Here is a 24,452-nt window from a genome sequence, read left to right on the forward strand (position 1 = left end):
AAATAGAAAGCATTTCCAGGAGTGGGAGAGCAGATAGGCGTGAGGAATGAGAGCATGAATGTGCCCTTAATGTCTCCCAGACCAATCAGCGGCTAAAGAGAAAAGCAAGATGATGAGGATTCAGACAGACTGAAGAGAAAGCCAAAAGCACTTCTCACCGTGTCTCACTTGGAACTCTCTGAAAATGCTCCCATCTAGGGCAGACTCGAGAGACCCTTGTATAAATGAAGCGACCGTGATCATATGGTGTTGAGAAGCTGGCATTGCTTCAGCAGTCTCTTGATGTTTACTCCTTTCCCTTCATTTAGCCCACGTGCCCTCTAAATCAACCACTCCCTCTTGTTTGCAATGCTATAGCATTGAATCTTCTGGGTGAAGGGGCGGCATATGCGTGCGTGTGTGTGTGTGAGTACAGGTACACGTGAGAGACACAGAGAGAGACAGAGAGAGCGTGCAGAGGCCAGAAGACACTCAGAGTGTCATCCCTTTGGTGCCATATATTTTTTCCACCTTTTCTTTTGAGTCAGAGTCTCTCACTAACCTGGAACTTACCAAGTAGCTAAGCTGGCTAGGCAGCTCTGCTTCCCCAGTGCTGGAATAACAAGTGTGAGCCACCAATACCAGCTTTTCTAACATGAGTTCTAGGGGTCAAATTCAGTTAGTTCCTCACGCTCTCAAAAAGCAAGCACTTTACTGGGGTCGTCTCCCGGTCCCAATATTGAACCATAATAGTTGAGCTGTGTCCTAAATGAATGACTAAGGGGCACGCATGCACACTAAGCTCATGGGCCTAAAGATGGGTCTGAAGTAGTAGTTTTACAACTTTGGTGGTGTTGATTCATCTGTTACGATGTGTGAGGATAGCCAAATATGGTCCCTGCAAACTTTTACCTTTGGTTTAAGTGAAGAAGGCTAAATTACAGCATTGTCAACAACAAAGACTTTCGAATATCCTCAAAGGATAATACACAGTCATAGATAGACAGACTGTGATAGAATGGGCTCCTGTGGAATACTGGAACTACATTCAAAAATACTAAAGAGAAGACTTTAGTACTTCAGTACAAAAGCACTCTCAGGCTTTGAAGTATAGGACCTTCTGTATTTGGCAGATTTGATAAATTAAATCCTAATCATCCTTTAGGTGAAGTCCTGGCCAGTGCCATCATCCTGAACATCATGAAGTCCTCATGGTAACACTGGCTGGAAATAAGAACATGGTGTTCAGAGCAGATCTCAGACAGAATGGCCCAAACCATTGTAGAAGATAAAAGTCCCCTTTGGCAAGAGTTTATCAGTAAGTCCAATGTCAAATGGAACACTCATCTAGAACGTTCACAGGTTGTCTTATCCTGGAGAACCCACCCACGCATGTTTGTCTACTGTGTGTTCTACAAACCCAACCAGTTCTCTGCAAATCTGCTGACTCTGGCCATGAAATCCTAACCACAGGAATTAGAGGTCACTTAACACCAAATTAGAGCTCACCAACACTGGCCCAGGAGACAGACAGGGAATGCATCCCTTCCTTCTGCTTGTTTCCACTCTTGTGAATATTTTCATATCATTTTCAATAACATTTCCATGCTGCCCTTATTTCAAAAAGACCTCTGGCATCTACACGCCAGCTTCCCTTCCCTTGTATGACTCTTCTTTCAGGGAGAGAATGTCTTCAATTGTCCACTTTCTCCTCGCTTTCCTATCCAGTGGCATTTGGAACGATCTGGCTTTACTGGGAGGGAATATAAAGGAGAAATTATCAGAAGTATTTGCCGTTCTGCAGTCGCTCTGACGAATGTGCTTCAGGCACACTCATGGTTTCATTACTTGGAGGAAAGTGTTTTAGCCTCTCACATATCCCGAGATGCCAGCAGAGTAACAGGGCAAACTTTAGTAAAGCATGTTCTTCAGAACATCCCACACTGTGGAGGATTAAATCTTAATTTTATGTTTATTTAATTACTGTTTTTTCCAGGCAGGATTTCACTGTGTAGCCCTGGCTGTCCTGGAACTCATTCTGTAGACCAGGCAGGCCTGAAACTCATGGAGATCTGCCTGCCTCTGCCTCCTGATTGCTGGGATTAAAAGTGTGTACCAACATGGCTCAGCTTACTAAACTTAATTTTATAATGAGCTTCCAACTGTCTAAATGCCCTCAAAGTGTGCCAATTCAAAAACAATATCTCTATATAGAGAGAAAAAGAAAATGCCTTACCAATGCCTAAAGCTCAGGGGACCCCCCCACCCCCACCCAGAGAAAGGTTGTGAGAGCCAGAGGACCAGGATGCCTGCTGTGAGACAGTATCTTCTAGGCATGCATGAAATCTAAATCCGAAAAACCATTACATAAATAAGACCTTGCATAATGACAACACCAGTCAACGCATCAGACTGGATGGGGGAAATTTCCTAAGGCCCTACACTAAGGAAGAGCTATAACTAATAAATGGCTGAGATGGGGACTCTCAGTTTCCCGCAGTGTCTGGTCTCCTGATGGGCTATCCAATCCCAAGCAGTCAACCCTAAACACCTGCACAAATGGGCAACACTAAATAGATTCAGCATGTGTGTGTGATGATAATTTAAAAAAAGAGGCATAAACTTGATAGGGAGTGAAGGGAAGACAAAGGAGTTGTGTGATGAAGAGTACAGGGAATGCCATAAATAGATCATTTGTGTGTGTAGTTATCAAAAATTTAAAATAAAAATTTTAAAAAAGATCTTAAAGCATTTCCCTGGGGATGCAGTTATAGTTCAGTAGTAGAGTAGTTGCCTAGTGCACACAATGTATTGAAAAGAAAAGTAAAGTGAAAAAAAACAGGATATATAATAAGTCACTAATAACACTTAGGCTAACAGAAAAAAATGTGTGTATTGACAGGAGTATGTAAACTCTTTTTTTATTTTAGTTTTAGTAATTTACTCTGTAGTGTGGGTGTTTTATCTGCATGTGTGCACCATGTGCATGCCCAATGCCTGCAGAAATCAAAAGAAGACATGGAGTCGCCTGGAACTGGAGTTACTGGTGTTTGTGAGGCACCATGTAGATGCTGGGAATCAAACCCTGGTCCTCTGCAAGAGCAAAAGTGCTCTAAGACATTGAATCATCATCTCTCCAGCCCCATTTCAATTCTTGATTAATTCATGATAAAGCAATGTCTAGAAGGGCATACAGGAAAACAGATTTATGCCTTTGTTTCCACAGGGGAAAAGTTATAGTTCTCTACAAAATTAATAATGATTAGATTTGATTGAGGGAGACCTCCTGGAAATATTGGCTACAGATATGAAAAAAGAAACTAAGGAAGACTACAGGACAGGTGATGTATATGCTGGTCCCTCTACTATGGAAACAGCTCTGAGGCTGGAGGAGACGTGATAAATCTACAGAGTCCTCATGACTTATTATTACATGGCATCCTTTCACATGGATGCATAAAGTTTGGTTATGCAGTCCTAACAGACTTATAAAGTTGACAGAGAGCTTTTACCTGTTCAAACATAGAATAAGAAAATCATCTTTAGCTGACTTGGGCACACTGCATGTTCCATGTTTGTGTTAATGCAGATATATATGTTATCTTTAAAAGTTCATGTGTTTTCAAAAAATGACCAGACACCAATAAAGACAAGTAGCCCAAATGACCCAGCCTCTCAGAATGCCCCTATAGCAGTTTCCTCAAAAATCTGCATCCAGAACAACTTGAAAGCTACTAGCTGAGATGGTCCAGCCTCGCAGCTACCCAGCCAAGACTTCAGATAAGTTCTACAATTTCCCACCACACAGAAACTAAACAAAAAATAATACAGCTAGCTCTCCTAAGACTTAACCATTATCCCAGTTTCTCAGGGTCTCCTGAGAATGTTGTCACCTCCAGATAACAGGAAGCAGTCCAGAGAACATGGTGCCCACATTCCCAAGAGGTGTGGTAAGAGGTCTTTAGCCATTTGGTGGGTTATGAATGTTTGTCATTATTTAAGGGGTTGGTTACAAGTTATTAACTGGTCATGGTATAGAAGGAAACTAGGCAAGAAAGGTTGGATTCAAGTATCTCTTTTTGAAAAGAAAAAAGGGAATAAAAAAATGATAGGATAAAAGAGTAGATTATTAAATCTACTCTTAACTAAAAAGCAGCTATTGATCTCAAATATTTTACATTGGTATATATTGATAAAAATGTAAAGTTATTTTTGTTAGAACCTATTCTATTTCTTGCTATTCTTATTTAAGATATTTTGTATATTGATAAAAAATTAAGACTATTCTTGTTATACTGTATATGTTTCTATTGAATCTATGGAGCTCACTTTAAAATGCAATGTAAAGCTTTAGTCCTTAAAAACTATTAGGATAATAAAAATGTAGGTTAGTAGTTAATTATCTATAACAAGCAAACTTATAGTCATGTTAGATATATTTTCAAGGTTAAAGAGAGAAGTATTTTAAATAGATAGATGGTCTTCAAATATTTTGAAAACCTAGAAAACAAGGTATTTAAAATGTTTCAATAACATAGGGCTTTTTATAGCAGTAAAACAGGTATGCTCCTGGGAGCACCAATTTATTTCAATACAGGATGATGGGCGCAAAGAACCTCCATAAGAAATTTGCTTTCTTTGTGACAAAGCTAGTCATCTGGGTAAGAATCTGCCCTTGCTTCTACTACTGACAGAAAGCTGTCAAAACTGGACAAGCAGGACACAAAAGAAGGTATTAGCCAAACTTCTACAAGAAAGGGTAGAAAAGTCCTACAAAATTCCTGCTTCGGCCGGGCGGTGGTGGCGCACGCCTTTAACCCCAGAACTCGGGAGGCAGAGGCAGGCGGATCTCTGTAAGTTCGAGACCAGCCTGGTATACAAGAGCTAGTTCCAGGACAGGCTCCGGAACCACAGAGAAACCCTGTCTTGAAAAAAAAATTCCTGCTTCACAGAAAAGTCTGTCAGATATTCTAGGCCTATAGGCTGAAGATGTTTGCCCCAATGTTACAGAATTCAATTCCTTTAATCCATATAACACCAAAAGAAGAGAGATAAATCCACAAAGTTGTCCTCTGACCTCCACACATGTGGCACAAGTAATCACACACATCATATACAAATATAGACACACAATAATGCCAAATAACTTTTAAAGTACAGCACATAAGTTGGGGTCAATATATGAAACTGAACCAACATCCAAAACTGAATAAGGACACTTAACAGCTATGCTTCTTTATGCATTCGCTGAGCTATAGTTAGATCATTAAAAGTCAGGGAAAATGGGCTTTTTGATTTTAAAGAATTAACCCAGAGAAGGAATGCGTCATTATTTTTATCCATACCACTATCAAAAAAGTCATCTTATAGGGAAATTTAATCCCAAAAAAAGGGTTGAGAATGCAATTATTGACTGTGTGCCCAGCAAAAGAAAAAAGAAAAAAAAAACTTGAAACCTTTCATTAAAGAACATAGAGTGTTGAGTTTTTCAAGATGAGAAATAGTAGTCTCTGGGGAGGTAGGACACAACTCAATAGGTACCAGTTACAGAGTGTTTTGCTGATTTGCTGTCTGTACAAATTACTAGATATACATATTAATAGAGTAGCATTAAAAATGTATTCTCATTTCAACCATATACATGGTTAAAAATAGTCTGTTTTTCTTGTAGCCAGTCACACTTCTTCTCCCCGCTGAGTGGTAAAGAACAGGATATAAATTAATTTTTCCATTCTCCTCCTTGGGAGCCTGTTTGAGAACTCAGTCTGTTTCTGCGTGTTTTGTTCTTTTAACTCCCTCCACTGGCCCCTGCTGCAGTAACTCTCCCTATGGAGCAATGTGAAAGGGAGGGGACTCATGTGCTCTCGGGGTCTTAGGGGAACTGGGAGGACAACACCAGGGCTTACTTCCAGAAGTTCACTGCTCCTGAGTTTCAGCTGGTGAAGAGCCATGGTTGATAGTTTGTCATCTGTTCCCAGTTCTCCTGGAGAAGGATGATTGGGAGTACAAATGTCTCCGCCCATCCAAATGACGCCACCCATTCTGCTCCATGCTAGAGCAAGACCTCTTCATAGAGTAGTTAACACCCCCACACCTATGAGCTGTGTGCCAACACACCCCTGTACATAAACACACACACCAATGCCCCTTCATCCTCAACTCTTTTCCCTAAATGAACACTCACCAGATGGTATCAAAAGTTCTAGGTCAGCAGATGGCTAAGCTTTTTTGATAAACCATTTTGTTTGATTGGAATGATTACCAAATTTGCATGTTACTGAGGTAACATTAAAATATGTTCTTGTGAGCCATGCTTCCAACTGCCCTGTCACTCACTTCTCCCCTCCAAGACTTCAGCCTAGATGAGGAGGTCAGGACTGAGAGCAAGTGCCCTCTTGCTCTCCCCTTCAGCTTCTTGGGGATACACTATGCAGATTCAGTCTTTCTTCTTTCTTCAAGTCCAGCCAACTTATCGTTGAGAACAGCTGGTGCCATGGTCTAGCCACAAAGCTGTAAAATTTCATAGTTAGGAGGAAACTCATTAATCTAAGTTTAACAGACTGCTTCTTGATACAATTAAGGGAGGTACATAATTCAGAAAATGTTGTTGTTGTTGTTTGTTGCTTATCTATGAAACCTAGATTTCAAGATTTTGATAACAAATTTCTTGGTGGTAACACTATCTTTTTTATTGAAGGATTTTCAAATTTACACATCAGGAGAGCAAGAAATAAAGTGTATGTATCAGCCAGGTGGTGGTGGTGCACGCCTTTAATCCCAGCACTCGGGAGGCAGAGGCAGGTGTATCTATGTGAGTTCGAGGCCAGCCTGGTCTACAAGAGCTAGTTTCAGGACAGGAACCAAAAGTTACAGAGAAACCCTGTCTCGAAAATTCAAAAAAAAAAAGTGTATGTATCAAATTCAAAAATTTTCAACATTTTGCTGTGTTGCTTCATCTATAGACTTTCTCCTTCTGCTTAACTCTCAAAATCACTTTCAGCAATAAGATTGTAGCTCGGTTATTACTAGCCCAGCATGCACAGAGCCCTGAGAAGAGATCCCAGCATCACATAAATAGAGCCCTGTAATGCAGGTCCGTCCCCCAGCACACGAGAAGTAGAGGCAAGAGCATCAGCACTTGAGGGTCATCTGCAGCTACATGGGGACTCTGGAGTCAGTCTAGGAGATACGCAACCATGTCTCAAAATAAATGAATAGATAAATTTTGAATGTTGATTTTCCTCTCTTTATATATTTCTGCCTGAATCCTACATAGAAACCCCTCCCTCTGCCAAAAAAACAAAACAAAACAAAAACCTAAATAGTAGTTAGGAGCCTTAAACTAAGTAGAAAAAACCCCAAGGACAAAAATGCATTAAAAAAAACTTTCCTGGCAGACTGGTGAAAAGTAAAATTAAAAAATCCACAATAAATTCTATTGCATGTTTGTCACTTTAATTTGACAATTTACACTCTAAAGTGTTTTGTATTTAAAACTTTGCCATTCTTTCTGTGACTAAGATTTATTATTGACTCATAATAAAACAATATTTGAAATTTAGCTGTTCCGTTTGATCTCACTTTAAAGTCTAACGCCCATTTTCTTATTATGGTAAATAAAAGAAAGCCAGAATGGAAATTATATATTCACTGTGAATATAATCATGTTTCTAAAACATGACCTTGGGAGGAGAAACATAAACCATAGGCATACATTTGTAGAAGTTTCCCCCATCAAAATTTCCAGGTATTTTTACTCATTCATTTTTATGGAAGAAAATTATATTTTAAACACAGAAAAACTACAAATTCTTGGGAATTTCTTGATGAAATTTTCTGATCTCTGGGTTTTTCTGGATTTTTTGGTTTTGGCTATTTTTTTTTAAATCCAATGTTCTTGTGAAACTGCAAATTATTTCCACTCTTTATCCAGTTACACAATATATATACTGAGGCTTCCAGATGACTTCCTATAACAAAGTTAGAGCAATCTTGATTCTATTAAACACACTCCATGAAAAATTCCCAAAGATAAATGATGCAAATACATTATGGCAGGGAGACCAAACATTTCAGAATGCAGAAAGGTCTTCTTTAAAGCTGGGATACATAGAGACTCTCTGTGATGCTTATTTAAATGCCGAGGACGCTGCTGAGTTTACACAGGCGTTGAACACAGGGGAAAATGAGCCTGAATTCTAATTTCTCTTTTGCTCAAATGATAACTCTAATCATTTGAGCTTGTTGTCATGTGCAAAACATAAAGAGAATCTCTCTCTCCTCTCTCTCTCTCTCTCTCTCTCTCTCTCTCTCTCTCTCTCTCTCTCTCTCTCTCTCTCTCCCTCTCTCTCTCTCTCTCTGTGTGTGTGTGTGTGTGTGTGTGTGTGTGTGTGTGTGTGTGTGTGTTTGTGTGTGTGTGTGTGTGTGCTTATGTATGAGTCATAGACAATGCAGGTAAGCATAGTTAGAGAGATCATTAATGTTATTTTAACATTACTGGTTTCAAATCTGTATCTAATGATCCAAAGAGAACTAGACAGTGATTATAGAAAGTGTCTTATTAGTGACAATATTTAAAAGTCTAATTGAATTTCATAAGCTTAATGGAAACCAGAGTTCAAAGAAAAGCAGTATGTTCAGAAACAAAGCAATAAAAAGAGGACTGCAGGTTGAAAAAATACCGAAGACTATGCAAAAAAATGATGCTGTGTTTCAGAAACCTTCACTTTAATAAATCAAAAAAGTTCATAAATTATATCAGTAAATTATGTAATAAAATAATATTTCCTGGATAAACAGCCAATGATTTACAATCTCAATTGCTAAATTCATGTATTCAAGGTGCTTATCTTTTATAAAATTGTAATAATAATGCTTCATTTTTTTCTTAGAATATCAGACTATCAGTGAAAATTAAAATGTGTTGCATTTATAAGCAGATGAGCAATAAGGCATGTGCATATGTCATAATTATTTTAATGATCTGTCAACCCTAACAGCTATTTAAATAGATGTGCTGTGTTATCTTTTGAAGTAATACATGAATGGACAATCTCTTTTGTTTATGAATACCACTCTGTTAGACTCCAGGTGCTCAGATCATGTTTGTGGAACTGAATTGAACTAATTAGACAGATTTTTTTGCCTGCCATTGAGCATTACAGGCATCTTCAAAGAAAGCTGTTCAAGTCTGGTAGGGGCCAAGAGCCCCAGAAACCTGCCTGTGCTTCTTGCAGATAGCGGTTTAAATATCCAGGGCACTTTCACTGGTCTATAAGGTAGGAGGGAAGAAATGCCCCAGTAAGCATAGTTACATGAAAGGAAAATCAGCTCACTCTGGAAAAGTCTGTTCCTTTCTCTTCCAGAAATCAGCAATATATAGTGAGTAGCATGTACATATATTTTATTATATATATATAATAAAAGTGTCTAGTTTCTCAATTCAGAGAGGCCTCAGGAGAACTTGGGGATGAAGACCTACACGTATAATCATCATTACCTTTGTGCACCATTTAGCAATTCAAATTATTCTTGTCAAACAGCCAGCATTTCAGTTAACTCTGGCTTTCTGGGTGCTCATCCAAGCGTTTGTTTTTTTCATGTCATGTTCACTCCACGGCCATGGCCATTTTTAAACTTTAAGTTCTTCTACCTTTGGACTTCAGACCAATGATAGGTGATACACATCTTGATGATGTTATAGTTAAATGAGGAAAAATTCGGGGGATGCAGAACATTAGAAGACACTCATTGAACACTTACCAAATGCCAAGCAGAGGGTTTTACAGGGTTTTCTTTCTCCAGGACAACTCTCACAGGAAATGGGAAATTGATTTTCAGAGAGGTTATGTAATGTATTCAAGTCCAGAGAGCAAGTTAGAAAATAAGCCACAATTGCAACCCAAATCGGACTTAACCGCTTAGTATTGATTATGTTGTTAATAGAAAAGCAAATCATTAAACTTTACAGCACATTCAGTCTCCCGGGAACACAAGCCAGGGCACAGTGGCCATGCCTATAATCCCAGCACGATAGAGCCTGAGGCAGGAGAATTGCCATGAGTAAGAGGCCAGCCTTGGCTAAATACTGAAATCCTGTCCCAAAAACAAGGAGAGAGAATGAAATCTTATCAGTTTTTCTATGTGTGAAACCATTAATTTTTTGTGTTCATGAAGCCTAATTTAAGATAGAAAAAGTGTCAAAAGAATCTTTTAAATTATGAGTAAGTTTTGGACTCCTAACGATATTCTCCTTAAATCAAAGATCAGTGTCTTTTTCAGCCATCATCGGAGAAGCTTCCTTCTGCAGCAGCTGGGAGCACATAGAGATTCACAGCCACACACTACACAGAGAGAGACCTTGGAACACTCAGCCCTAAGTAGGATGTCTCTATAAACCCCTCCAGTATGAGCTCAGGGAACTCTGCGGAAGAGGAGATAGGAAGAGAGTAAGAGCCAGAGGGGGTGAAGGACATCAAAAACAAAACTCATGAGCAAACTCCACATGAAGTCAGAGAGAGCAGCAGGCACAGGACCCGTGCGCTCTGCACCAGGACCTCTGTGCATATATTTCGTCTTCCAGTTTCGAGTTTCTCTGGCACTCCTGAGTGTGTGAATGAGTGGGTCTCTGATTCTTGTACCTTCTCTTGGGCTTGTGTCCTTCTTTTGGTTTGTCTTGTCCAATTTTGATGTGATCGATATTGTTTTATCTTACATTTTATTTTGTTATATTTTATTATTATCTCTTAAAAGCCTGCTCTTTTCTAATGAAAACAGAAGGGGAGTGGATCAAGATGGGAGAGAAGGTGGGAAGAAGTAGATGGTGGAGAAACCGTGGTCAGGATATGTTATGTCAGAAAAGCATATTTTCAATAAAAGGGGAAAACATTTCAGCATTCTAGATAAAGTAAGCATTTCACATATACACAAAAATATTAGTACTCTTTAAGCTCTTGGTATAATTGTTCTGGAGAAAGAAAGCACAAGAACATATTGAAAGACTGTGTGATACAATTACAATGGAGTTGGTTGAAACTAGCAGGTGTTTCTGCGCTCAGGGATGGACGGCAGTGTAACCTAACTGCCCAGCCAACACCTCTCATGTCCATGGAAAAGGCAAATTACAAAGGAAAGACAGGGGTTTCCAGAGAATATGATTCATAAACTTCTTAAACATACAAAAATAGGATGATGTAACGAATTGGAAAGGGAACCAGGGCTTGCACACTTTTGATTCAAAAGGAGAATTTGGAGACATGTCTCAGAGGGCCATGATGGGCCTCCATTCAGCTGAGCACACTACTGTGTCCTGTGCAGTCTGTGTTCCCTTTCCTCCTGACATGACATAAAGAAGCTGACCCTTACTGTCCCTCGCCCACAGTCAGCCTGATTTGTCTGGAAGAGCTCTTGTCTCTGATCTGGGCTCTTGAACAAAAGCTATCCTATTTATTGAGAGGCACAATGAAGATGTCACCAAAAAGAATGAGGAAATTTTGTCTTAATCTTTTACAGGAATCTTAAAAGGGACAAAATTGGGTTTGGGCTCTACTCAGAAAAGCCACGAAGCCAGAAGCATATGTTATCAGTCTATACACACAAGATGAGTTCAATATTTTTCTCGTATGGGGACATTGTTTTCAATGCCTTGATATTTTCAGCAACTAGTTTCAGGTCTAGCCTACACATCTTATGCACACATATATTGTTCTGAGACAAGGACACGAATGGGTAATACAGGAAATATAGGGCACGTGATACTTGCAGGGACTTAAAGCATAGTAAAATTAATAACATTGTTTTTCTTTTTTTTTATTGAGAAAATGAGAAAAAAAACAAGTTTCCACCTCCTCCCAGCCTCCCATTTCCCTCCCCCTCCTCCCACCCTTCTCCCCCTCCTCCCACCCTTCTCCCCCTCCCCCCACTCCTTTCTCCCTCCCTCTCCAGTCCAAAGAGCTGTCAGGGTTCCCTGCCCTGTGGTAAGTCCTAGGTCCTCCCCCCTCCGTCCATATCTAGGAAGGTGAACATCCAAACTGGGTAAGCTCCCACAAAGCCAGCACATTACGTAGGATCAAAACCCCTTGCCATTGTCCTTGGCGTCTCATCAGCTCTCATTGTTCGCCATGTTCAGAGAGTCCAGTTTTATCCCATGCTTTTTCAGTCACAGTCCAGCTGGCCTTGGTGAGCTCCCAATAGATCAGCTCCGCTGTCTCAGTGGGTGGGTGCACCCCTCGTGGTCCCGACTTCTTTGCTCTTGTTCTCCCTCCTTCTGCTCCTCATTGGGACCTTGGGAGCTCAGTCCAGTGCTCCAGTGTGGGGTCTCTGTCTCTATCTCCATCCATCACCAGATGAAGGTTCAATGATGATATGCAAGATATTCGTCAGTATTGCTATAGGATAGGGTCATTTCAGGTTCCCTATCCCCAGCTGCCCAAGGAATTAACTGGGGACCTCGGCTTGGGCACCTGGGAGCCATTCTAGGTTCAAATCTCTTGCCAACCCTAAGGTGGCTCCCTTAACTAAGAATTGTGCTTCCGTGCTCCCCTATCCAACCTTCCTTTATCCCAATCCTCCTTTTTCTCCAAGTTCCCCCCTTCCTCCCCTTCTCCCTTTTCTCTCCCCATCTCCCCTTACCCCCATCCCAAAACATTGTTTTTCTTAAACATATTTGAGTACACAGTATGTAAGCAGAGAGAGTATATAAATCATCTCAAAGCACATTAATAGTAACTTGGTTATAGGTTGGGTGAAAGTTCGATTTGTAAAATTAAACTTTAAATAGAATTTCTCAGAAAATTTCTTAGCTCACCACCCTGTCCTCTCGAGTACACAAGTAACCATTTCTATACAGAATATCTTTATCCCAGGTCCTAGTTAGTACATTTCTAGCAACCAAAAAAAATACAATAAGAATTTTAACAATGAAGTTGGAAATACGGAAAAGAAAATTCAGAGCCATATAATCTACAATAGATATCTGAAAGGTTAAATACAAGATTAGCAATTTTGAGAATAAAGAAAGAATTTATAAACTTCAACAGGATTATGCTCCAGAAGGCCTGCGCTCAACACCCCTGAAGACGGGCTGGAGAGGTGGCTCAGAGGTTAAGAGCATGGGTGCTCTTTCAGAAGACATAAATTCAATTCCCAGCAACCACATGGCAGCTCACAAGTACCTCTTATTCCAATTCCAGGGAATCTGATGCCCCCTTCTGGCCTTCCTTGACACTGCACTTTAATGGTGCACAGATATACAACAAAAGAGGCAAGGTTTTCATACCAAGCAGCATTATTTGTAATAGCCACAACCTGGAAATAACCTAGATGCCCCTCAGCCGAAGAATGGATAAAGAAAATGTGGCACACTTACACATTAAAGTACCACTCCGCTGAAAAAAAAAATGACATCTTGAATTTTGCATGCAAATGGATGGATTTAGAAAACACTATCCTGAGTGAGATAACCCAGACCCCAAAAGATGAATATTGTATGTACTCACTCATAAGTGGATACTAGCTATAAACAAAGGACATTGAGCCTATAGATCATGATCCTAGAGAAGCTAAGTAATAAGGTGAACCCTAAGAAAAACATATATAGATCCACCTGGAAAGTGGAAACAGATAAGATCTCCTGACAAAATTGGGAGCGTGGGGGTCGGGGAGAAGGGAGGGTGGAAGGGGAATAAGCAGGGTGAAGGGGAGGGGTGAGGAGAACTTAAGGGAATGGGATAGTGGAAAAGAAGAAAGGGCAGAGATGAGAGCAAGTAAAGACATATTTTGATAGAAGGAGCCATTATAGGGTTAACAAACCTGGCTCCAGAGAAATTCCCAGCAATCCACAAGGATCCCAACTAAGACCCTAAGCAATAGAGGAGAGGGGTTTGATCTTGACTTGCCCTGTAGTCAGACTGATGAATATCTTAAATATAACCATAGAACCTTCATCCAGCAACTAATGGAAACAGAGGCAGAGACCAGCATCGGAGCACTGGACTGAGCTCCTAAAGTCCAGTTGAATAGTGGGAGGAATAAGGATATGAGAAAAGAGGTCAAGACCATGATGGGTTCATCCACTGAAACAGTCTACTTGAGCTAATGGGAGCTCACCAACACCGAAAGACTGGGAAGAAACAAGCATAGGACTAAACTAGTCCCTCTGAATGTGGGTGACAGTTGCAAGGCTGGGATAGACTGGGGGTCCACTGGCAGTGGTACCAGGACTTATCCACATTGCATGTACTGGCTTTTTGGGAACCTATTCTCTTTGAATGATACCTTGCTCAGCCTAGATATACTAGGGAGGGCCTTGGACCTTCCCCAAAGTAATGTGCCTTACCCTCTCTGAGGATTGGATGGGGGTAGAGTGGGAGGGTGTGTAGTGGGAATGGGAAGAGGGGAGGGAGTGGGATTTGGATTGTTATGTATAATGAAAAAAGATAGCTTGTTTTCATTTTTTAAAAATTAATAAAAAGGGGGAAAAAGAAAGAAAATAAGGAGTCCTTAAAAAAAAAGAAAAGAAACATACCAATGATCAAAGTCCCGGATCCATAGATCCAATCACAAATACACATTCATGGATAGCCAAAACAATACATCCTTGCCAAAATCAGTACTCCCATGTGACTGTCCACCAAGAGAAGTGTCTTAGATGATATACAGAGCAATGATTTCAAATTAGTAATGATGAACAATGACCAAAGAACTCAGTATCTGAGTAAATGTTGGAATAAATCCCAAGAAAACACAAATAACAATTAAGTGAAATAATAAAACAATTCAAGATACTAAAGTGAAATTTAAGAAGGAAAATCTCTAAAGAAAAAATTAAATCTTGAAATGAAAAGTTCATGAATTTAAACAGGTTCTGGCTATTACAAACAATGCTGCTATGAACATAGTTGAGCATATACAACCTAGATGCCCTTCAATGGAAGAATGGATGAAGAAAGTATGGAATATATACATATTAGAGTACTACTCAGCAGTAAAAATCAAGGACTTCTTGAATTTTGCATGCAAATGGACGGAAATAGAAAACACTATCCTGAGTGAGGTAAGCCAGACCCAAAAAGGGGAACATGGGATGTACTCACTCATATTTGGTTTCTAGCCATAAATAAAGGACATTGAGCCTATAATTAGTGATCCTAGAGAAGCTAAATAAGAAGGTGAACCCAAAGAAAAACATATAGGCATCCTCCTGAATATTAACCTTCATCAGGCGATGAAAGGGGACAGAGACCCACATTGGAGCACCGGACTGAAATCTCAAGGTCCAAATCAGGAGCAGAAGGAGACGGAGCACGAGCAAGGAACTCAGGACCGCGAGGGGTGCACCCACACACTGAGACAATGGGGATGTTCTATCAGGAACTCACCAAGGCCAGCTGGCCTGGGTCTGAAAAAGCCTGGGATAAAACCGGACTCGCTGAACATAGCGGACAATAAGGACTACTGAGAACTCAAGAACAATGGCAGTGGGTTTTTGATCCTACTGCACGTACTGGCTTTGTGGGAGCCTAGGCAGTTTGGATGCTCACCTTACTAAACCTGGATGGAGGTGGGCGGTCCTTGGACTTCCCACAGGGCAGGGGACCCTGATTGCTCTTCGAGCGGACGAGGGAGGGGGACTTGATTGGGGGACGGGGAGGGAAATGGGAGGCGGTGGCGGGGAGGAGGCAGAAATCTTAAATAAATAAATAAATAAATAAATAAATAAATAAATAAATAAATAAATAAATAAATAAAAACACAGGCTACCAAATGTCCCAAGTATTTCCAGAAGTCTATTCGCATGTGAAATCTCTCCATGTCAAATGACTATTCAGTCAGCTTTTAAATAAAATATTGTATGCCCCGGTGGGGGGGGGGGAAGAATTTAAACAAAAAATTCAAGGTATTGACATAAAAACAGACAGGTAGACCAATAGAATCGAAGACCCTGATTGATTCACACACCAATGAACACCTGATTTTTTACAAAGAAGCTAAAATTATACAATGGAAAAAAGAAAGCATCTTCAACAAATTGTTTCTTTCCTTCTTCAATGGCAATGAGGTAGTTTCTATTGTTATAGTAGTCTCAGCTGGCCTTGTGCTCTTCCACGGTTTACAGAACATTGGTTCAGGGGTTTCTGGCTTTCATCATCTCCACTGAGAAAGCTGCTCTTATTCTCATGGGCCTGCCTTTGAATTCAGCCTCATTGTTCTCTCTTTCAGTGTCTCTTCTTTGTACATTTAGTGTTTTGACTACTATGGGATGCAGGGGGTTTCTTTTCTGGTCCTGTGTATTTTATAACCTATATGACTCTTGAGTTTCATAGGTGCCTCTCTCCTTAGGTTAGAAAAGTTTTCCATGATTCTATTGAAAGTATTTACAATTCCTTTGACCCATGTCTTTTCTCCTATACCCATTATTTTTAGTTATGGTCTTTCTTATAGTGTCCCAGAGTTACTCTGTGTTCCGTTATCGGGATTTTTTTTTTCAATTTGGTATGTTTTTGAGTCACTCCGTTCCCCTACATTGTCTTCATGACCTTACATCCTCCCTCCACTTGATCCAATACCTTGGTGAGTCTTTCCTTTTTCCTCTGTATTCTTTGTTTGAATTCTTGAGTTTTCCTTTTTCTTCTTTTTTATTAAGATTTTTAATACAGTCTTTTTTACATTTTACATAGCTATCCCCACTCCGACTCTCTCCCCTCCTCCCGCTTCATCCTTCCCTGCTCACCCCCATCCTCTCCTCAGAAAAGGTAAGGCTTAACATGGGGAGTCAACAAAGTCTGCTACTTCACTTCACTTCGAGCAAGACCAAGGCCCTCCCCCCATATCTAGGTCGAGCAAGGTATCCATCCAAAATGAATGTGCTTCTAGATGCCAGTTAAAGCACTAGGGATAAGTCCTGGTCCTACTGCCAATGCTCCCACAGACGGCTCCAGCCTCACAACTGTCCCCAACATTCAGTTGGCCTAGTTTGGTCCTATGCAGGTTCCATCGCTATCAGTCCAGAGTCAGTGAGCTCTCAGTTCACATCAGCTGTTTCTGTGGGTATCACCACCCTGGTCTTGACTCTTTTGCTCATATTATCGCTCCTCACTCTTTTGGGCTGGTCTCCAGTAGCTCGGTCCAGTGCTTTGCTGTAGATCATAAGCTATCATTGGTGTTTTTGATCTTAGCCATTCTGACCTGTATAAGGTGGTATCTCAGAGTAATTTTGATTTGCATTTCCCTAATGGCTAAGGATGTTGAGCAATTCCCTCATGACTGCTTTGGGCTGCAACATCAGTGTCGTCTTACTTTTGGACTCAAGCTGAAATGAAAAAATCCCAAGTATTAAGCTCATGGCCTTCAGCCTGGAGTGACACACTCAGCTCTTCTGCATGTTCAGTTTGCCAGGTTCAATCATGAGTCTTGTCAGCCTCCATAATGGCATGAACCAATTACTTATGATCTTTTTGTGTCTAAATACATTCTAATGGTTCTGTTTTTCTGGGTGCCCTTGACTTTTACAGGCATCGCCTAGCATTTGGGGTGTGGCTTTTCAGTGCCTGGCATGGGCTCAGTGTCACCACACATCGCTCAGGTCATCTAACAGTTCCTAGAGGTTGGTCCTACTGTTATATCTCACTAGTGGAGGAAACCAAAGCTCAGAGAAGCAGGGATCTTGCCCAAGGCCACATGGCTGAAAAGACATCACTGAGATTTATAGGTTTTCTGTTGAACCAAACAATCAGGTTCACGTTGGACAAAGCTGGAAAAGCACCTCTCTCTCTGTCTCTCTCTCTGTCTCTCTCTCTCTCTCTGTCTCTCTCTCTCTCTCTCTCTCTCTCTCTCTCTCTCTCTCTCTCTCTCAACTGGAAACCTAAGACACCACCCAGCTTAGGGTAGCCTCACAGTTGTTCCTCCCCATTTGAAAAGCTGAGTGATTTACCAAGGCATTTCTTTCATTTCTTTGGCAGAGCCAGAGGATATTTTCAGCGTTCCCAGTCACATACAATCAATTAATTTTTAACTTCACATGAGACTCTTCTCTTGTCTCCAGAACCTTCTCTCTCTCTCTCTCTCTCTCTCTCTCTCTCTCTCTCTCTCTCTCTCTCTCTCTGTCTCTCTCTCTGTCTCTCTGTCTCTCTCTGTGTGTGTGTGTGTGTGCGTGTGTGTGTGTGTGTGTCTGTTTTAGTCTTAAACTCCCCACTTTATTTCCACTCATGAAGACAGTTTTAACTTTGTGAAACTAATTAGCTGTATCCATGTTCCTTTATCGGGCTGATGATAGATCAGTCCTGTAGACTGAAATGGAACCAGGCCAGGAGGAAAACGAGCTGGGACTTTCTTACAGTTGTGGGGTTAGGTGCATCTGGGAGTTGACTCACAGACTTAGACTATCTAAAGTCTGGTGCCATGAGACTTAACAAGTGCCTCCAGGCTGACTCTATGAGACATACACAAATAAATGCAAGATTGGAACGCTTATAGACTAAGATTACTAGACTTACATGGAAACAATAGATACCATTTGTGAGGTGTCCGTAGAGGATACTTTAATGTGTTCATTTCAAGCCAGACATACCTGTTTCTGGAAGCCGTCAATAGAGGCTTTGAGGTGATATCTTGTTGATCCAGAAAGAATGAGCAGGAATCATCTACGAATATAAAAGGTGAGTTAAGGTACCATGTGTCCATCTGCACAATTACAGAGGCAAGAGAAAGGATGCAATTCAAGAACTGTATTCACTTCAGGGCTGAATGAAGGCTAAAAGGTTTCTGAAGACAAAATCAGTATCTTATTGGGAAGACCAAAGGGCACACCATTTGAACGTAGAATTACCACCATATAATATTGTCTGAGCAGAACCGCAGTGTAAAGGTGACTGTGAGTTACAAAATAAGGGTGACTGATGGTGTACAGCAAATCACAGTTCAGACACTGGTTCTTGCTGCACCTCACTGCTGTGTCGTCCTAAGAAAGGTCCCCCATGTCTCTGTGTCCATCCATCGAGGGAGCCTCAGGCATGTTCGTGGACTATGTCTTTTAAACTTGCAGGTCCTGTCTTTAATGCTGTACTAATCTCTACAGTGCTCCCTGTGACAAGACTGCCACCTCGTGTTGTATCACCCGCAGCTCCCAATCCTAGCTTGCTTCCTCTGCACTCCTGTTTAAATCCCTTTAAAGCTCCTTCCCACAAGTGACTTGAAAGAGAACGTTTTTGGCAAGGCTTTTCCCAGCTGTAACAGAAAGGAATCTGGACCTCCTGTCAGTGAAATATTTGTAGTAATTTCTGGGGTTAGCAGACTGGCTGTGGTGTGCTAGAACATCTCCTGCTATTGCAGAGAGAGAGAGAGAGAGAGAGAGAGAGAGAGAGAGAGAGAGAGAGAGAGAGAGAGAGAGAGATCATTACAACTGGAATTACAATCTAAGAGCTGAAGTAGAGACGCATAAACTTCCCCTGACTTTGTTGATGAATAGCGAGTTCTTAGAAAGACTTCCAGCTTTTTTAAAAGTACATTCTTTGATGTCTGCAAAAAGGGCTGCAAGCCTTTGCAGGCAGACCAACTATTTAAACTATTTTTGAAGAATAATAGAGAAAGCTATTTCTGTAAATTCCTAGAGAGGACTATGCTTGGATTCTTCCTACCTCCAGCTTCCCCATAACTCTGCAGCTGTTTTTTTTTTCTTTGTTGTTGTTGTTTTTGTTTCTTTTCCCCTTCTTCTGCCTTTATTTTCCACAACACATATGCTCGGGGAAGCACAAACTATTTCTACAAACATGACTGTTTTCTTCATCAAAATAGAAGCCAATCTTCTGTCACACTACACATTTAACACTGCCCCTGGCTGCCCACGATGAGTTTATAATGCAAATTGATCTGTGGCCCCCTCCCCAAATAAGGCATGGTTAAACTTGTAAAAAGTTTGTGCTAGGTAAAGCTACCAACCACGAAGACCACGTGCATGATTCCACTTGTAATGTTTAGGAATGGGAGCATGGGGACCTTGGGGGAGAGCTGAAGGGGGGAGGGGAGAGGCAGGGAGGGGAGCAGAGAGAAATGTAGAGCTCCATAGAAATCAATAAAAAGAATGGTAACAAGAGAGAAAATAATTTTACTTAGGGCATGATGGCTAAGGGATGGACATGAGGTTTCTTCATGGATAATAAAATGTTCTGAAATTATAGTGACGAAAGTATATGAACATATCAAAAGCTCTTGAGTTGGATGTTTAAATGGTGACTTACGTGTGAACTCTATCTCTATTAGACTATTTGAAATCTGAGTTATATATAACAAGCACTCAGGAATATTTTGCTTTGTACAGAGCAGCCAACAGTCAGAAAGTGATACGTTGCAGGATATTTGATCACACCGTGAACCCCGAGATTGCATTATTTACTGGAAACCCTATTTCCAGTCGTGATGTGGCTCAGCACACATCTTCAGTTCAACAGCTTTCTGCTTGAATATTACAAACAGGATTAAATAAAGAGCCCCTTGAGATCAGAAATCACTTTCATTCTGTAGAAATCCTATTTTTGAAGTAATCACTGTAAATCAGAAATTGATGAGAAGCTCCTGGGCGATGGTGGCTCACGCCTTTAATCCCAGCACTTGGGAGGCAGAGGCAGGTGAATCTCTGTGAGTTCAAGGCCAGCCTGGTCTAAATAGTGAGTTACAGAACAGGCTCCAAAGCTACACACACACACACACACACACCAAAAAAAACCCCACCTGTCTTAAAAACCAAAAGGGGGGGAGAGAGGAGGGGGAAGAAAAGAAAAGAAAAGAAAAGAAAAACTGGTGAGAAATGTTGTCACTTAGGATTCACCTGTGGTTTTTTAACAATGAAAACTTGGGAGGCTCCCAGGTAAAATGGCAGACTAGAGACTATCTATGTGATGGTTGACCAAGAGTCAGGATAGGAAAAAAAATAGACTATCGCCAAGAAAGAAACAGTAAAAGAGCTTCAGAACGAGCTTCAAAACCCTGATAATGAAGTGAACACACACACAGAGAGAGAGAGAGACAGAGAGAGAGAGAGAGAGAGAGAGAGAGAGAGAGAGAGAGAGAGAGAGAGCGAGCAGAAGAGGGCCATCCAGAGATGCAAACCTAAAGGAGGCCTCAGCTATGCAGTTCCCTGACTGAGGAAGGAGAGAAAAACTGCTTCCAGAAGGAAAACAACCACAGGCAGTCCTACCCTTGGGAGAAGCCTCCACCCTCACAGTCTCAAATTCAGCTGCTGATCTTGGTGAGTCTGTGAATCTTGCAGGAGGAAGGAAACCCCATTTTGGCAGACTCTGTGATATGGTTAGATAGTAATGCCTTAACTCCACCTTGAAGGAGAATTCATTGTTAAAAACTCCGGAGGTCTGAACTAGAAGACACACAGAGAACCACAAATTTGCTTTCACTGTTACAGCTGAGGGAAGGCCCGGAGCTGCAGCTGTGGAGAGGGCTGCTGGACTTTAGCTGAAGCCGCCTATCTGTCATTTACTGCTCTTGAGGGCATGAACGTATGTGTTCCAAGAGCATCCCTAACCGAGTGATTAGGATTTGGGGGGCTGCGATAGGATGAAGGCAGGTTCTCTGCCTGTACTGGTCTCAGCGCTGTGGTTGCTTCTCACATACCCAACAGACTGGGAGACAGGCCAGTTAAAAACCTTAGCCACCCCAAGGGGTATGATTTAGAGCATCAGGTTTTCAACTAGTGGGTCCCGACCCCATTCACAGGGTTTACCTAAGACTACTGGAAAACACAATATTTACATTACAATTCCTAATGGTAGCAAACTTACAGTTACAAAGTAGCAATGAAAATGATTTTATGGCTAGTGGGGGGTGAGGGAGTCAGCACATGAGGAACTGTATTAAAGGGTTGCGGCATTAGGAAGATTGAGAACCACTGACGTCGAAAGTATTGGGGCAGTAAAGAGAGGCTGCCCAGTCCACAGAATGCAAAGGTAAGTGCGTCCGCCAGAGGCCCCCTGCTATACAAAGAAAGGAAACTGCTGCTACTGTTTCAGACCTTTCTGGTAAACTCCGATAGGTCTCCTAGCAACAGCAAAGACAGACAAGAGTGCACCAGTCCAGCGGACACCTATCCCAAGCATGTAACAAGGTTTTCAGGTTTTGCCAACCCCAAAAGAAACTGTTAGAGCGTTTATGTGTCCTGGTGATTTCTTTTTCTTTCCTGCACTTTGGCAGCACGTTTACTTCACTGTAATGTATTATTCTTTTGTTATTTCTTCCTCTCCTTCACAGCCTCCTGATTTTTTTTCTATGCATTCTTTTCCCATCTGGGGACAATATTTTTTCTTTCTTTTTTAGCAGCTGTGTACCCTTCCTCATATTTAGTGATTGCTACTTTGCCTTATTGGTTCTTTTTCTTTAATGTTGCTACTTGTTAAATTATTATTATCCTTCTTATATTCTGAATTTCTGTGCTTTGTATTAGCTTTTTCTAATTTTTATTTTTTCTAATCTTTTGTTCCTTTCTCTTCCCCTCCATAACCATAGTTATTTATTCTCCTTCTTTCCTTTATTTAACCCTATTGCTCCTGTTCCCCTGTACCCTCCCTCTCACTCATTTCCTCTTCCTATGCTCGCCTTAAATAATTTCTAGCTCCACAGTACATTCCGCAGTAGCTTTGCCCCTTTCCACATTACCGGCACTAGCAATGTACTAATAGACTGTAATTCAAATGCAGTTCTGTATCTTGGATGATGTGTTTATTGCTGATACAGCAGCCTTTCTTCTTACGGAGCAGTAGTGTGTTTGGGGCTTCAAGAGTAAGCTGCCTGAGGCTGGGCAGTGGCGGAGCACGCCCTCAATCCCAGCACATAGGAAGCAGAGACAAGCAGATCTCCGAGTTTGAGGTCACCCTGTTTTACAGAATGAATTCCAGGACAGCCAGGTGGTGCGGGAGAATTGTCAGTATTCTGTCAATCAATTGGCCAGGCAGGAAATATAGGTGGGAAAACCAGACAGGAAGTAAAAATGATGTAATGAGAACAGGAGAATTCTGGGAAGGAGGAAGTTGATTCCTCCCATTCCTGCCTAGACCACCAAAGCAGCAGGATGTGAGCTGCCCCACTGAAAAAAAGGTACTGAGCCACATGGCTAACATAGATCAGAAAAATGGGTTAATCAAGATGTGAGAGTTAGCCAGTGAGAGGCTAGAGCTAATGGGCCAATCAGCTTATAATTTATGGAGACCAATGTGTGATTTTCTTTGGGGCTAAACAGTTGCGGGGGACCTGGTGGGATGACAGAAAACCCCAACAACAAGCAGGCCTGGCCCCTCCATGTTACAGCCAGGGCTACACAGAGAAACCCTATCTTGAAAAAAAGAAGGAAGGAAGGAGGGAGGAGGGAGTGTGTTGTTGTTGCTTTTTTTGCTGTTGTTATTTTTAATCAAAATGTTATAAGAAAAAAACCTCAAGCAACAACAACAAAAACACCATACATTACACTGAAAAACATCACCAATCCTTAACCAAGCAGAAGAAATAGCAGTTAAGATTCCACCAGAAAACTCTTAGGCCCAATAAATATTTTCATAAAAGTAAAATGAATTAATGAAATGGAGACTGAAAAGAAATACATATAATCAATTAGAGGTAGTGTCTGAAAAAAATAACCAAAATTGAAAAACCCTGAGTCAGCACAACCAAAAGAGAGAAGACCTAATGAAATAAAACTAAACATGAAGAAAGAATGGTGTTTGTGTGTATGTGTGTGTATATGTATTCATGGGTCACAAAACTAGAAAGAGAATTGCAATATGAACAGAGAGGATGTGAGATGGAAAAGGGAATAATGAGATACACATAGTAGGAAGGCAGCAGAAAATACAGAGAGCACAGAGGAGAGTCAGCTGAGGGGAAGAAGGATAAGGAAGAATTGGAACAAATGGAAAGTAGGTAGAATGACATTCATCCGAAGAGACCATGCTGAGATCCACTGCTCTGCATTGGAGCCTGTCTAAAAGGATGAAAAGATTTTTGAAAAATATTTATCTTTACTTAAAGATAGGAATTGCCAAGTCATATTTTAATGTAAATTCCATACCTATATTTTATTCCTAAGGTTGCTTAAGTCAAATAAACCCTTTATTCTCCAACTTGCTTTCTGATCATGGTGCTTCGTCATGGCAATAGAAACTAAGATACTGTGTAACATATAAGTAATAAAGCAACCTTGAGAAGGAAGTCAGGACAGGAACTCAAAATAGGCCAAGTGGAGACAAGAGCTGATGCAGAGACCATAGAGAATTGCTGCTACCAGCTTGCTCAGCCTGCCTGTGGAGCCCAGGAATGACACCACACGCAATAACTGGGCTCTCCCCCATCAATCGCTAATTAAGAAAATGTCCGACATCTAGACCTTAGAGAGGTATTTTCTCAATTAAGAAAGCCTTGCAGACACACTTTGTGTGTCAAGTTAACATAAGACTAGCCAAAACATGGAGAAAATAGTTAAG

The sequence above is a fragment of the Microtus pennsylvanicus genome, chromosome 12 (assembly GCF_037038515.1).
Source record: "Microtus pennsylvanicus isolate mMicPen1 chromosome 12, mMicPen1.hap1, whole genome shotgun sequence".
Lineage (NCBI taxonomy): Eukaryota > Metazoa > Chordata > Mammalia > Rodentia > Cricetidae > Microtus > Microtus pennsylvanicus.